Source organism: Brassica napus (assembly GCF_020379485.1).
Source record: "Brassica napus cultivar Da-Ae chromosome C3 unlocalized genomic scaffold, Da-Ae chrC03_Random_41, whole genome shotgun sequence".
NCBI lineage: Eukaryota > Viridiplantae > Streptophyta > Magnoliopsida > Brassicales > Brassicaceae > Brassica > Brassica napus.
The window spans coordinates 1-16846 of record NW_026014212.1 but is presented as its reverse complement, the minus strand read 5'-3'; the positions used below and the strand labels follow the sequence as shown (position 1 = coordinate 16846).

At 37.3% G+C, this 16846-nt stretch overlaps 2 pseudogenes; one reads left to right on the top strand and one right to left on the bottom strand.

The window, feature by feature from the left end:
* Positions 1-1212: 1212 nt before the first annotated feature.
* On the bottom strand, positions 1213-4353 carry LOC125594706 (annotated as a pseudogene).
* Positions 4354-10868: 6515 nt separating this feature from the next.
* LOC125594704 lies at positions 10869-13208 on the top strand (annotated as a pseudogene).
* The last annotated feature ends 3638 nt before the right edge of the window (positions 13209-16846 follow it).

The window sequence follows — 16846 nt, the reverse complement described above, 5'->3', positions numbered from 1 at the left end:
ATCACTCCGGGGTTGCTGAGTACATGCTCAGAAACCTTTTTGTTCGACAGATCCGACCGCTATCCTCGAAAACCAGAGGTGATACGCAAAGAGGAAAAGGAAGAGAGAGAGCTTAACAGGGAGGAGGCTGGACACGGGAGAAAATGGGGTGGTCACCGACGGGTAGAGACCCTCCGCCGGCCACCGGAATCGAAGACAAAAGAGGATTTGACGAGTGTGAACGGCGAACGGTGGGGGAGAGAAGAAAAGAGAGAATCCCGTCTGAAATTTCATCTGATTTGTAACCTGCCAAGGAAAATTCCGAGCATTACCCAAAGTGCCTAGATATCAAAAAGACACTCCCAGGAGAATATACTTAGGCTATGATCCTATGGGAAAACAGTTCAAAGTGTTGTGTATGAATATGAACATGAACTTCTTTACACCCATTACTTATTGGGTTTTGACATTGGAGTCTTGAAAAGTTTGTGGAGAAAGCTCGAACCCGAATTCAATTTTAAGGAGGATGGTGATGTATAAGGGTCTTTTGTGATAGTTTGCTTTGATGTTAGGTCAGAGAAGTTCAGTTTATTAACAAAGATGAAGACATGTTACCAAAGCCTAGTGCTTATTATACTGGTCATTCAACTTTGTTCAACTACAAAGATAACTAGGTTCACATCGGGTTGAACAAGAACTTGTGTTGTGGGTACTAGAAGATGCTGGAAATCATAAATGGTCCAAGCATAGCTATGTATTGTCGTCTCCTTTGGAGGAGAAGATACTCGTGTCTACCAAGTTTGGGAATGACTCGTACTGGGGAACTTGTCTACTCGTGGAACTCTGCTTTTGGTTCTACAATAGAGAGGAACACTGTCAAAAGAGTCTATATTCAAGGACTGGGAGGGCTTAAGCATCCTAGTTTTTGTCGCCACCATTGTAGACTATGTGGAGAATTTGAGTAACTATTGTAGGTTCTAAATGCTTTCAATTATATATAATTTTTAATTTCAACTCTTGTGACATTCCCTTATTCCCTTTTAAGGTTGTTTTGGATTTCAACTTTATGATTGTTGTTTTATTTAAAATTTCATCACATGAGCACTGAACACATTATCTTTGTTGCCACTCAGCTGTCAATAGTTTAGTTGTCAATATGTACGTTATTGTTCGTTTTTGTCTTATTTATCACTCTTTTGTCAAGAAAATAGCCTAACAGCTCTGCCAGTTTCGTTAGTAACGATCATAAACTGCTTTCACAGACACATTCATCTGATGGTAAAAAAAATGGGTTTGTCCAAAGACTACAAAGATTTGAAGTTGCACGCAACACAAAAGAACCCTTAAGGTCTTTCGTGAACCATGCATAGGCAAACACTGAGCTCACATATCCTCTTATCTCTCTCTATGTACATATAGAAAGTACCATATGTATATATACTTGTAAAACCATCTCTTTTGAAAAATGCCTCTCTAGACTTCTTTACCACTAAAGGGCAGAGACGGTGAAGACTCTCCGCTGATCTTGCTAGGAGCAGGAGTGTTCCTCCGGGACTGACGCTTGGTGGGAACAATTATAGCTTCGTCCTCAAACTTCCCCAGCTTATCATCACCATAGTCATCATCATCATCATCATCTTCACCTCCTTTGAAAACCGGATGAACGTAAGCACTCTGCAAGTACCCTTTCAGGTTCAGGTTCGGCTCCCTCGCGCTCTCCAGCGTATCTTTCATCTTAGCTTCCTGCAAAGGGTACCTGACGAACGCCGGCTCGTAACGGCCTTTGCAGAAGCGGTGGAAACCGATGGTGAGCACAGGCAAAGCGATGAGAAACGGTGCAGCTAAACGCGGCGTGCTTAGTCCCCATAGACCCATGAGAAGCACCTGAGATATCATCAACGCCGCTATGACACGTCCGTGAACGTCTGGCCAAAACGCTGCAGCGCTCTCGTATTCTTGATTGTATACGTTATGATCTGACAAGAAACAAGAACCACCTTCAAAAACCAAAAACTGAAGGAAGGTAAGTATGTAAGTAGCAAGAGAAGAAACTTTACTTGATGACGATACATAATGTAAGCAAGGGCAAAGAAGATCAAGATGAAAGGAAGAAGCATCGGTGTGTACAGGAGCGTAGACAAGGCCGAGAAGGAAGTAAAGCTGTATCCTCGGCTCACCGGTATTAAAACCAATGCTTCCTGGATCCATCGCCTCCTCTCTGTCCTTATCAGTCTTGACCAAGAACGTGTTCTTGAGATGGAACATGATCAGAGGCTTCAGCATCAGAATCTCTCCGGCTACTCCTGCCCAGCCGTCGACCATTATGTAAGTGATGAAGAAGGGTCGCTTTCATCGGTATGGCAACACCTATGGTCTTGGGGATTTGGTTTGGGGACTGGTTGAGGAAAGCGCTGAGCTGTTCGAAGGCAGCTCCGGTGATGACGCTGGCGAGAAAAGACGTTCACGAAGTTGAAGATGTAGTAGCGAAACGCCGAGCGTCTCTCTAAGGATGAGATCGATGTGAAGCCTTCGAACTTGGCCATGATCATGAGGATGGACGGTAGAAAGATGAGGAACAGCTTCAGTGCTATACCAGGTAGGAAACCTTGTATCACTGACTTCATGAACTCACTGCATCCAATAGTAATGTATCAGTCAAGATTCAAGAACAGAGAATGTGAAGAGACTTACTCCTCGACGATGACTTTCAAGAAGGGTGCAACTTTCACAATCCCTTCGATGGTAGCAAGAGACTGAACGAAAGCTATTGGTACGATGAAGAAGAAGGTAAGGAAGAAGAAAGCGACGTGCATCAACAGCCTTCTCACGGTGAGAGCGACGTATGGAATAGCGAGATTGGGCCAGTAGACATCGCGAGGCTCTGGAGCCCATTCGGTTAGCCATTGGGTGGGGTTCCGGGTCTGTTGGGTTTGAGCGCAGACGGCAGCAGCCCAACGAGTTTTGAAGGAGACAAAAGCTGCTGGCATTATGGACTTGGGATCATTCACCACTTCTTCTCTTTCTTTAGCAATCTCTTTTGATGTTTGTCTATTTCAGCAGTGTAGTGTTCGATTGCATCCACTCTTTGTCCCCATAGCCCAAGGAAGCCAAGCTGGTTGATCAAGATAATTAAGATAACAGAACAAAATAAACTATATCAAGACTGAGATTTGATATCAAGTACCTTCACCATGATTCTCCCAGTGTTGTTTCTAGAGTATTTGAGCTGGTAATAATCAAGCCAGTTCTGCAGCTTCTTCTTCTTTTCCACCAAATCAGCGAGCTTGTTTGCATTGCATACAACCTACATATTGTTTTGCAGACAAAAGTAAGAAACGAGGAAGCATCTAATAACTGTATTTCAAACACTTCTAAAGGAACTAACCTGATGTGTTAAGTAATGATCAGGGTGATTGACCAAGAAAAAATGCTCCACCAGTTCACTAACAGTTTCATCTGCGTCCGGAGGTACATTCCTGACAAGAACCTATTACAAATCCCAAAGATATTAGATCGCTGTACACGACTTGTAAAGATTAAACCAAGGAAAATAAACGAAAAAGAGTATTTACAGTGACTGGTCAGGTCGGCGAGCTTCTGATGCAAGAAACTGGAGCCTCATGTTAGCAATTGTCTCATATTCTTTCATCAGCACATAACAAGTCCAGATTGTAAATGCATACGCCATCACTATATGCGTCCAAAACCTGGAAAAAGTCAAAACGTTGTAGCTCAAACTTTACAAAAGACCCAAGATGGTGGTAAGGTCTAACGCACCTCATTGAATACTCTGGGATATTTGAGACAGATAGTTTATCGATATCGCTTGAAGTTACATTCCTCAGCTGGTTAGCCAACTCCAATGTGTCGTTTGTCCAGTTCACCGGCACAAGAACTGCCCAGGCAAGCACTGCTATTGGAGCAAAGATTTTAAGCCTGCACATATAAAGAACACATAAGAGATTTTTGTGTTGAAAGAATCATATAACATAATAGTAACTCTTATGCTTCTTGATTTCCAGTTGGAAACATTACCCCAGCCAGTAAATCCGGAGATACACAACAGAATCCAAACCGGCATGATCGATAAGCTCAGGCTCAGGCATCTTGAGAGCCTGAGGCATCCAGTTCAAGAACTTCAAGTAAGCCCTGAAGTCAAGGTTGACAAAGCGCTGCACAAAGGCGCCACCACGGGTAGGACTGCTTCTTAAACCCTTGAGGTCCATTTGGAGAAGTAAACTCTGTCGTTGAAGGGCTGGAGCCTCAAAATTGCAAAGATTACGAAGAAAATGAAGGCACTCAGGATGTTTATCCCAGCTGATACACCAATGTCCACAAGTGTAGCCATCTATTTATATCCTTGCTTCTTCAACCAAAGATGTCAACCTGTAAAAATTTACAAAGAAGCAGCAAAAGCATTAATGACATGAAACAATCTCAAGAAGCTACAAGAAGATGTCAAAGCTTTGACCAATTCAAAACCCAGAAAGGAGAAAAAGTTTACAACTTTCACACGGAAGAAGGAAACAGAGAGAAACCCTAGAGATGAGGAGTGTAACAAGCCATCAGTTCCAGATTCATCTAAAAAGCAAAGAACTTTCTTGCTCTTTAACCTCTTCAGTGGCTATGTTACAAGCAAACACACAACGTAAGCCTCAAAAATCTAACCAAAATATTTTAAAAAAAAAGGTTACTTTTTTCAGAATTTTTTTATTAAAATTTTGTGATGATGATGATGCTTTGAGATAATGTTGGTGAGGGAACTGATAAGAGAAGCAGTTATTAAGGGAGTGGGTGATGAAAGAGATCATACAGTCGCGAGGAAGAAGAAGACGAAGATGAAGATGAGGGAGAGAATACGGCCAGAGTTTTGCTTGGTGACGCTCACTGGCTTTGCCAAAAGCTATCAATTTATATTATTTATTATATTTTTCTTTTTATTCTTTAGTGCCGTTGTGAAAGGCTACTTTACGTTCGTTCACCTAATACTAATAAACAATTTGAAAAGAATCAGTTTAGTAATTCTGAATCTTCCTTTGTGATAAGCTTTAAATCAATTGTGATGTTGACAGCAAACCGACAACTTTTTCTTCGTATTTGTTTATTTATGAGTCGGGCTGCTAATTGTGGAAAGTGGTTTCTTTGTCTATATTAAAGAATCCATTGATATTCATTCTCTGGTTTGCTTCTTCTACAGTCTTGTGCCATGCATTGTGTAGCTCACTCTTTCAATAATGTTATTTTACGGGTAGTGTACTTTGTTCATTAATCATTAAATACTCTAAAATTGATGGTGATTTCGACTTCTAATGTAAAACTATAAAAAAATTGGGTAAATTTTATAATCCTTTGCATTATATTGATTGATATTATTTGAATTGTGGTTATAATTAATAATGTTTTTATTTTAATAGATACATAAATAAAATTTTTAATTCATAATTAAAAGAGAAATTCTCTAGAATAGATCTAAAAAAGTTTTTGTCACAAATATAGATTTTAAAAATAAAAATGACCAAAATAGATTTAAATGTTTTATCAAAACAATTAAATATACACTTATATCCTAAGGGTAATTAATAGATATTAGAATTTAGGGTTTAAGGTTTAGTATTTAGAGTTTAGGATTTAGAATTGAGAAGTGGGGTTTTGTGGATAAAATTTCAAATTTAAAAAAATTAAAATTTTAAAATAAAAAATGTTATTTTGGTCATTTTAATTTTTGAGGTTTAAATATACACTTATATTTTTGTGACAAAATTCTATCTGAGAGAGTTATCGGGTTAAAAAGGGTCAACTAATGAAAACGAGAGCGTGTTAGTATTATTTGTGTAAATAATTATTCTATTTATAATGAGAACGCACAATTGTTCTGGCGAATTCCGGCCGTTGATGTTGATATTTTGTGTTATTTTTTAGTGAGAATTTATTGACTGGTAGCTATAAGCCTAACGGGGTTAGTCGAACAAAGACTTTGTAACGGGCCGAAAATGTTACAAAAACTTCGCCCATATTAAGGCTGTACTGTAGTATTCAAGATTTGGTAAGACATGCGTTAACGTGGGGACACACACACGCACATGTTTGTAGCGCGCTGAGCGTGCGAGTGGTGGCAGAAAACACTATTATTTTGGCCTAGCTTTTATGCTGAAAATTATTCAAGAAGTTGGTGTCTTATTTCATAGTCCACTAAACAGATTTGGTTGAATGATTGAATATTCTTTGGAATTAGACTTTAGCAACTTGTCATTCATTTTGTAAATAAAATACATGGCCTAGCAGTGGCCCCGACCACATAATATGTTTTTATGGATTTTTTGGATTCGAATATGGAGCCCACTATATACTCTGATATAAAACCAAAGACCAATTGATTCGGTAACATATAGAAAATGATATCAAAAGATTCGATTAGCATTACAACTAAACAAACACCACTAGCTTCAATGTTCTATATTTGTTAAAATATTTTCCAGACTTCACAAATTATGATGAGAATCACATCTAATTTATTGGTATAGTCCGAAGTTGGTTTGAAGTTTTTCGGACATGATACATGTTGCGAAATTGAGAAAAGAAAGTTCTAAAAACGGTTTTGTGACCAAACAATTTATTTTGGGCCGAGGTCCAATAAGGCCCCTTCCAGATAGCCCGAGTTACATATTATGATTGACAAATTTCATATCCTTCGAAGCTGGAAGCAAATGATCGCACAAGGTTTTTTATTTTTGATGAGCACTAGGGTTTTACATTTTGACATGAGTATTTTACAGATTACTCGTATTACTTCTCTTTTTTGGGTAAAATGTTAACTTTATTATACCAAATTTTTAATTTTTTACAGAAGAACGAAGAAGACAAGTAGCGGAAAAACAGTAATTAAAAACTAAACAGAGCACCTATAAGAAATTGATTCTAACGGAAGAAGAAAGATCAAAGAGAACGACCGGAAGTAACGTAGCGGTCGATGGTCCAACGCAGAGGTATGAGTAGACTAAGCTCTCGGTTACCGTGAGCTCCCGGAGAGAAAAGCACCCCTAAACCTTGAAGCACCGGGCAAAGACCTACAGCTTCCAAGAGACTCAATCATCAACACCAACACCAACACCTCGTATTACTTCTTTCCAAACAAACATACAATTACTCGTTTCTACGTTACCGGAAAACAATGTATACATATTTTTCTTCTTGTGTTAGTTTTAAGTTAGTAACCTTTTCGCGAAAAACAAAGAAAATACAAACATTAAATGTGATTCCTGGTAGAATTCACCTGGATACATTAACACTAAATGAAAGTTCCAAACATAATTCGTTAGAAGGTTTACTTATGAAACGTGTAATCAGGGGAGATCCAGAAAATAATTTAACATGGGGCACAATATATATATACATACATTAATTATAAATTAATTTATTCAAAATATATGTTTAGTTATATTATGTTATATTTTATAAAATTACATTTTAAAATAAATATTTATTGTAAACGAGTCATATAAAAGAGATAAATATTTTTATAGTGCTAAATAATTTTCAGTAATATTAAAATAAATATTATATATAATTTTATTATGAAAACGTGTATTCATTTTAGTTTGTATTAGTTTAAGTGTTGAAAAATATAAACTTGATAAAAAATAATTGTTAAAATAAAACTTAAATAAAGTAACTTTATTTTAAAAAAGGTAAAAACCAATATTAAATAAAAGAAGAAAAGAAATTCATTTCTGTTAGATAACAAAAACAAAGGAGAAGTGAACATTTATTTTACAAAAGGGTGACTAAATATAACAAAGTGTGTAAAAAAAGTCTAAAAAAAAAAACAAGTTCAAGTTTCGAACTTGAGTTACATGAGGCACCACTCAACCATTAAAGGCAGAAGAGCTAAGAAGTCTCAATTGCCGATACCTTTCAACAAGATTATTTATAAGAAGCCTGTGGCACGTGCCACACCTGGCGTAGGCATGAGTCCGCCCCTGCGTGTAATGTGAATTTAATTTGGCTTGCTACATATACAATTGTTTGACATGAGTGGCTTAACTACTCATCACCTAATTAATTTATACATGTGAATATACATCTGAAGTCTTGCATCAAAACAAAGCAACACTTTGTATTACTAGTATTTTATTTGCTCGATTATGACAGAAATTACGCTATTTCAATATATTTACGTTGAAAGAATCGAAACAAGATCACGGGATTTCATTCCATAGAATAGAATAAAGTCTCCATCGAGATAATCTTGATTCTTCCAAAGACATATACAAAAAGATAAATAAGAACTGTTTCTTTAGTTATACTGTCTAATTAATCGTTGGGGACTTAAAAAAAAATCTATAAATGTGACAAATAAAATAAAACTACAATAGAATATGAAACTCATATATGTTTTACTGTGTCCAACGAAATTAATATATTGGCAAGATCATATTTTTTTTAAGAATGTTAAATTAATTCAACAAAAAAAAAACTTTGACAACTAGTGTTGCTTTTCTTTGAAAGTGAAATCAAAACCAAACCTAGCTTTACATCTGCACATTAGATCGGATGTTACATTATTATACAACTCTATCCTTCAAATTCAAACTTCAATATAAAATTTAACAAACATATAAAACGTATAATGAAATTATCAATAAAAATGGAAAAGTTATTTCCATTAACTAATCATTGATGTTCGTTCTTCTTCGCTGACAAGAACAGCTGAACAGGTTTATAAGCTAGCCAGATTGGAACCACACATATGATTTCACTTTCAGCTTTAAATATAAATCCTTTTATCTCTATATATTTACTCATTGTGAATTAAAATATATCTTGAGAGAGGAATAATATTTTCATAAGAGTACAAAAAATAATATAACACGAGAACATGCCAAAAGGTAACACAATATCGTGTTTTCATGAGTGGACAATACTTTTCACTCTCTGCATTCTATTATTAGTCGTTTTCTGGAAACTATCCCACGTTTCTTTGTAAAATATACATGTCGTTTTCATTTCTGTTGCAATTATAGCACTCTTTATCCTCTTTAAAAATAATAATTCTGATTCAAATATAGTTTGATCCTGCTATCTTTAACCTTTTTGCTTAACATTTTCAGTTAAATTAAGTAACATTTCTTAGTTTTTATCATGGATTTACACCTAAGAGTTAGTTGTGTATATTCTGTCAATATTAAATTTATAATTTTTACAAATCCATTTTTCTTACCATCGACCATTAAGATATGATATATCGGAAAAAGAAACGCATGCACAACGTCAAAAAATATTATTTATTTATCCTGGTCGTATAATGTCTTTGATTGGTTGGTAACCGAATACGATTTGGTAATGAAAACATAAATGGTATTCAAACTTCGAAAATACTGCATAATGAGAGACAGCGATATGTACCAAACAAATGGTGACCAAACGTGTGTGGAATTAGCTCGTTAACGTGGTCGAACAGAAACATAAAAGTGTAGTATAAGAAAGGCGTGGGCACAGGTAGAGAGAGATTAAGAAAGAGCTTTGGAGAAAGCCAACTAAACATGAGAGTGAAAGGCAAATAGAGCCCATAAAGAACGCGAGTCAAATGTTTGCTAGCTTTTTTTATTCCCCAAAAATTAAACTTTTTCACTTTTAAAACGCTTAATAAAGTTAATTCTTCAAATGTGGACAAAAAATATAAAGAAAATTCCAAACTCACACCGACACAAACACCGGTCAATAGTCAGATACTATCAATCATCAACAGCTCAAGAACTTCAGCAACAGTTTCATCTCATATTTTTATATACTGTAATACTTTTTTGACATCTAGTGTAATACTTAGTGTCAAAAACAAGAGAACACTTATACAATCATCATTAAATCTTGCCTAATGAAGTCTTAAACTAAGTTTTATCAAATTAATATGAACCTGAATTAAAAAATAATAATAACTTCTCTCTCTTCATTAATTCAACGAAGCTAGGAATCTCCCTCTCTCTCTCTCTCTCTCTCTCTCTCTAGTCACTACATATACCTTTCTTTAATTGCGACGCTTTTAACTACCCACTGTAACTATTCTTCTTCTTCTTCTCTGTCACTCTCTTTACTTTTGCTTTCCCCTTTTAGAGCTTTCATGGCAACGTTTCTCTGCAATGTAATGTGATCACCACCGACACTCAATGGCTACCGGAGATAGAGCTATGTTCCTGTTTTGCTTCTAATCTTCTCTTCGATCTCTGGATTCTCCGTTGTGAACTGTGTTACTGATCCATCTGATGGTAAAGTACTGAGCTTTATGACTTTTGTGACTTTACCTTTTTGCTTTTACCTCATTGTGATCGTCTCTTTAGAGATCTTTATGATTTGAGACCTGAGATTTCTGGGTTTCTTTGTGTTCCTGAAAGTGGATGACTTTAGATAAGTTGTAACTTGAAGAAAGATCCTTGATTGGGGTTTTATGGACTCATGAGTTGTTTGTTCTCTTTTCATTGGTGTTATTGCAGTTCAAGCCCTTCAGGTTTGTATACTTCACTGAATAGTCCTTCACAGCTAACCAATTGGAAGAATGGAGGTGGTGATCCATGTGGAGAGTCATGGAAAGGGATTACTTGTGAGCGCTCAGCAGTTGTCTCTATGTAAAAGAAACCACCTTTTTTTTTTTTTTTTTTGTTTCTTTTCACTTTTGGCATTGGTGATGATGATGATTCTTGAGTGTCTTGTAATGTTCTTGTTTCCCTTGTGGGTTTTAACAGAGACATATCGGATTCAGGAGTCTCTGGCACTCTTGGATACTTGCTCTCAGACCTTATGTCACTCAGAAATTGTACTGTCTTTTTGTTTTTTGTTTGTGTTATCTTTGTTCTGTTATGAGGATTTGATTTGATAACATTAGACTTCTTTCACTTTGATACAGGGATGTTAGCGGAAACAGCATCCATGACACACTTCCATATCAACTGCCACCGAATCTCACAAGCCTGTACTGATTCTTTATAGTACTTAGTCTCAGTGTACAGTCTTAAACTAACAGCTGAAAGAAAATGCAATGCAGAAACTTGGCGAGAAACAACTTAAGTGGTAGCCTTCCATACTCCATATCTGCTATGGCTTCTCTTACTTACATGTGAGTTTGACTTGACTTTTTAAACTGTGAGGCTTAGCATAATTAGTCTTCTTGTATATTAACGTTTTGAAATTGTTGTTTTCTAGGAATGTAAGTGGTAATTCACTTTCAATGTCGATAGGAGATATCTTTGCTGATCATAACTCACTTTCAACCTTGTAAGATCTCTTTATGATAATGATATCTCTGGTTCCAGTCGGCCATTGATCTTATTGTTGCTTTGTTCAGGGATCTTTCTCACAACAACTTCAGTGGCGATCTTCGAGTTCTGTGAGTACAGTGTCTAAACTTTCCGTTCTGTGAGTGTTTTTAAACTTTCTTTGTTGCAACAAGAATCAAAAAGTGCAAAAAAGAGATTCATAATTATGATGATATCTTCATTCTTGACAGCTATGTTCAGAACAATGAGTTGACAGGTACATTGATGTACTCCCGGTTTGCCTTTGACAACTCTGTAAGTTTTTCAATTTTAGATAGACAAAAGCAACGAATGTGTTGTCTCCCCATCCTTATATGTTTTCTTTGGCAGAAATGTTGCAAACAATCATTTCAATGGATCCATACCTAAAGAGCTCACCTCTATCAAGACCTTAATGTAAGTTCTCAATAACAATCTGTTTACTTCTTTACTTTAGAGTACTCTTTCAGTTTTTTTTTATGCCTTCACATTCCAATATGTAACAGCTATGATGGCAACTCCTTTGATAATGCCCCTGCATCTCCTCAACCAGAAAGACCTGACAAAAAAGGGAAACCTTCTGGTTCTAAGAAACCCAAAACCAGCCCTAAAGCTAAAGGAAAGTCTTCTGAAAAGGGTTTGTCTGGGGAGTAGTCTCTGGTATAGTCTTCGGTTCTCTGTTTGTTACTGGTATCATAGCACTTGTTCTTTACCTATGCCTTCATAAGAAGAGAAAGAAAGTTGGAGGAAGCACAAAAAGAGCTTCTCAAAGAAGTCTACCACTTAGTGGAACAACCCAAGTGCAAGAGCAGAGGGTTTAAGACTTGAAGTCTTCGCCTGCAGAGAAAGTAACGGTCGACCGGGTAATGAAGATAAGCAGAATGAGATCTCCAATCACTGCTTCACCATACACCGTCTCCTCTCTCCAAGTAGCAACAAACAGCTTTAGCCAAGAAAACATCATCGGTGAAGGATCTCTAGGCCGTGTCTACAGAGCAGAGTTTCCCAATGGAAAGGTAATGGCGATCAAGAAGATTGATAACGCAGCGCTTTCGTTACAAGAAGAAGATAATTTCCTAGAAGCTGTTTCCAACATGTCGAGATTGAGGCATCCGAACATTGTTCCCTTGGCTGGATACTGCACCGAGCACGGCCAACGTCTTCTGGTCTATGAGTACGTTGGCAGCGGGAATCTAGACGATATGCTTCACTTGAATGATGATAGAAGCATGAACTTGACTTGGACGCGCGTGTTAAAGTGGCGCTTGGGACTGCTAAAGCTCTGGAGTACTTGCATGAGGTTGCTTGCCTTCAGTTGTACATAGGAACTTCAAGTCAGCGAATATATTGCTAGATGAAGAGCTAAACCCCACTTATCAGACTGTGGGTTAGCTGCTTTGAATCCTAACACTGAGAGACGGGTTTCGACTCAAATGGTGGGTTCATTTGGATACAGCGCTCCAGAGTTTGCATTGTCTGGGATCTATACTGTTAAAGTGATGTGTACACTTTTGGAGTAGTCATGCTTGAGCTCTTAACTGGTCGGAAGCCTCTTGACAGGTTCTATATTTTTTCCTTTTTTTTTTTAATCTAATGTCAACCCACAAAAAGAGCCATTGATTCAGTTTTCTTTGCTTTGTGTGTGTGTGGTTTGATAGCTCGAGGACGAGAGCAGAGCAATCATTAGTGAGATGGGCGACCCGCAGCTACATGATATAGATGCTTTGTCTAAAATGGTTGATCCTTCGCTTAATGGCATGTATCCAGCTAAGTCACTGTCTCTTTTTGCGGATATCATTGCTCTTTGTTATTCAGGTAACTTAATACCATCTCTAAGAAAATGAAATTGTTTTGGTGAAGTACCATCTTCTTCTTTTTTTGTTTGTTAATGTAGCCGGAGCCAGAGTTCAGGCCTCCAATGTCAGAGGTGGTGCAACAGCTGGTGAGGTTGGTTCAACGAGCAAGTGTAGTCAAACGAAGATCTAGTGATGACAATGGATTTTCTTACAGGACACCTGAACATGAGCACATGGATTTCTCATTCTGAGTAATAAACAACAAACTTCTTTTTTTTGTTCATTGGAAGCTAAAAAGAAGCTCCAAAATTGAAGAGGGAGACAGTTTTGTGCAATTACATGAAGGACTCTTGAACAAAGGATGTGACAAAGAGGTAAAGAATGCACATCTGGTTCAGACCAAAATGTATGAAACTTTGTTTGTGAGTGAGGATAAAATTGAGTACTAAAGAGTTTCTGTATCATGTTTTGTTCATCTGTTTTATTCTTTCTTTTTGTCCAAAAAACAATCAATCAATCTGAGACTTTCTTTTGCAGTGTTCTCTCTCTCTTTTTTTTTATGTAAAGTTGAATAATTTAAACGAAAACGTTTCAAGATATGCTAACATGATAGTCATGATGATGGTTAATGTTGAGGAGATCCAAAGACAATATGTTTCAAAATATGCTAACATGTTCGTCTGTTCTCATCAGACACAAACAACAGACCACAATAAACATACCTAAATAAGTAAACTTGAGACCCCACGGAAAAAGTCTATACAACTCATCATCTCTCCACTTTTTCTCATTTGTCTTAGTTTTGGAACGCACATCACAACCACGACGACACACACAAGATAATCCTAACTTAACTAAAAATGTGCACCAAGGAGCTTCCAAGTTATATAACTTGCCAGACCCTGTGGCTTTCACCCCATGAAAACCTCGCGATTATCTTTCCTGCGCTTTGCTTCTACCTGAAGAAACAATGACATTGTTAACATCATCAGCCACACGACTTTGAGCCCAAAACAAAGAAGAAGAAAGAACGTAATTTCCTGTAAATGCCAAATACAGCACATTTTCAGGTGGAGAAGCAAGGTTAACAAGAGAAGAGATTTATGGAAGAGAGTTCAGAGTAGATAGCATAACAAAAGATCATGATACAGCATAAGAAGAAGGACGGAGGAAGTTAGACAGGGAACATTAAGCAAAGAGAAGTAGACAAGAGGGAAGGTAGCCAGGTCAAGACAAGACAGAAGCCACGGAAAGGGTGAAGAAGGGGTTTGAAAGTGGGCTCTTAGGCTAGTGTAATTAAACTAATAGAACAGGAGACGCGTGAAGGGAGAGAAGAGAAGAATACAAAGGGGAAGAGAGAACAAACGAAGACATCACTAAAGAGAGATACAGAATGACCACAGAATGAAAGTAGGAGAAGAGCTGCTAAGGCGCGAGCAAGCAGAGAATGATACGTGAAAAGAGCTGGATGCGACAGACAACTGGATGAAACAGGAAGGAATTGGAAGACCACAAGAGCAAAGGAACCAGACAGAAGCAGGAGAGACCGAAGACATTAAGGAGAGGGCAGAGGACCATAGAAGGCAGAAGGATTATAATAAGTCGGAAGCGATAACCTGGAGACGTTAGAATATACATAGGTATACAGAGTCATGGGAATAGGACGAGTAGAAGAAGAGACTACGAATGCCGAGACAGACAACAGGAAGAGACGAAGAATGAAGGTGAGGAAGGAGAAGAAGAAAGCTGTGAAGTTTGAAAGGACTGGGTCGGAGGGAATTCTTTAATCGTGGAAGAACGATCGAAATGGTCAGAGAGGCAAGAATAGGGCAGGGAAGACCAAAGAAGCTGCTCAGGCAGTAAGAGGAGAGGAAGAGGAGCAAAGAAGAGGAAGAAACACATTAGTTCTATGAGAGACAACGGGAAGGCAGGCGTGAACAGAGGGAGCAAGAGATAAGACGGGAAACAAGAAGTTCTTGGTGAAAAAATATAAGAAAAGAGGGTAGAAGAAAGAGGACGAGAGATACTCCCAGTCAAGAAGGGCATAGAGCAAAAGAGCACGAGTTAATTAAAGACAAGAAGAGTATTACAACAACAACTTCAGCAAGGTAACAAGAACAGAAGTAGAGTGAAGGGTAGAATAGACAGAGGCAAGAGGAATGAAGAAAAACAAAAAAAGAAAAGAAACTCAAACAACTCCTTTTTAAAAAAGGAGCAAAAAAGTCAAAAGAACCCAAACCAAAGACAGATCTGGAAAAAAGAAAGGAAGGGAGAGCAAAGAGACAGGCTCAAGAGGCAAATATATCACTAATGAGAGAAGGAAAGTGACGAACATAAAAGAGAAAGGGATAGCAGAGAGAAGTGTAGAAGGGTTGAGAGAAGAGGTGCTCCTAGGATAAGAGAGAAGATTGTCGAGAGGAACCAGGGAGGGGAGAGAATGGAAGCTAGGGCGAAGCTGTTAATGGTAAAATCAAGAGATTGTTTGTCTCGCTATAATAGTATACTTGGGTTTTGGAAGTAATAGTATAAGCAAGAAGAAGATCAAGTTCAGAGTAATCTGGAACCCTAGACTCTCTAGTGGTGAAGATGAGAACTTTGCAAATTGAGAGAGTTTAGCTCTTGTGAAGGGCCATTTTTTGTTTCTTTCTGGTCATTTTCACTATTTATCTTTTATTAACTAATTTGGGCAGTGCATTTTTTGGTTTTTTTCTTTTTCTCTGAGGCTAGTGTTAGTTACTAATTAATAGAATATTTAAATTGCAATGATTTTAAACGGAGGCAATGGTATTTTTTATTGGAAAAATAATAGAACATTATAGAAATGCATTTTTAATAGAGAAATACAGGGAACGGGATATAATTTACTGGTGATCTAGATTTTAACGATTTGTGTGATGTTTTGATTTGTGCATTAGAAATTTGCAGTCAGAAATGATAAAGTGATAAAAGAGCATTTGCTATTATGTTTTAATGACAAAAACATGAATTTGTACCTATTTTCATCAAAAATTTCATATTTTATCTTTACTCATTCAAAAGATACAAATCAATCAGAAGTAATAAAAGAGAAAGAAATCAGATATGAGCTTAAGGGTTTTTCTCTAATCCGTCCATTTCACGATGAAAGTCGTTGTGATGTAAGGCATTTCATATTTTAACCGGTTTACTCTAGTATAAAGAGTAACTTTGTAATATAAGTCACGGAAACTTTTTTGAATTATTTCTGATAAGTAGCATGGTATGAATGATTACTTTTTTCTGACTTACACAGCAACATGGTCAGGGGTTAAGGCCAGTCATAGTAAAGCTTTTTGCTATAGTAGTTCGAACTAGTATAATAATCTTCCGCCCCTACATTTTCGAAGGCCTAGGAGCTTTTGCGGTATCGATACGATGCATTCCCTCAATATGTGTATGCGCTTTGAACGTCGACATGGTAAGACAGGAAAATGCTCTTTAGTTCCATCAACTGTCAACTACCAAAAGAGGATCCTCAGGATGTCAATACCAACGACAGGTCACCTCACATTGCTCCGGTCTCCGAGTGATCTACCTTCAAAGCTTCACTACAATGCTGCCAGATCAGAGCAACGCATAAACAACAAGATCTCGATACGCCGAAAGAGTCTCGTGCTGTTAAAGATAAAATACCACAAATAATCGGATCTGCTAGATCAACACCGGAGACATCTAGTGAAGCCATAGAGCTTCCATAATGTAATGTAAAACGCTCTCTCTCTCTCTCTCTCTCTCTATCTTGAAGTAGAATTCTCTCTTCTCAAGGAAACA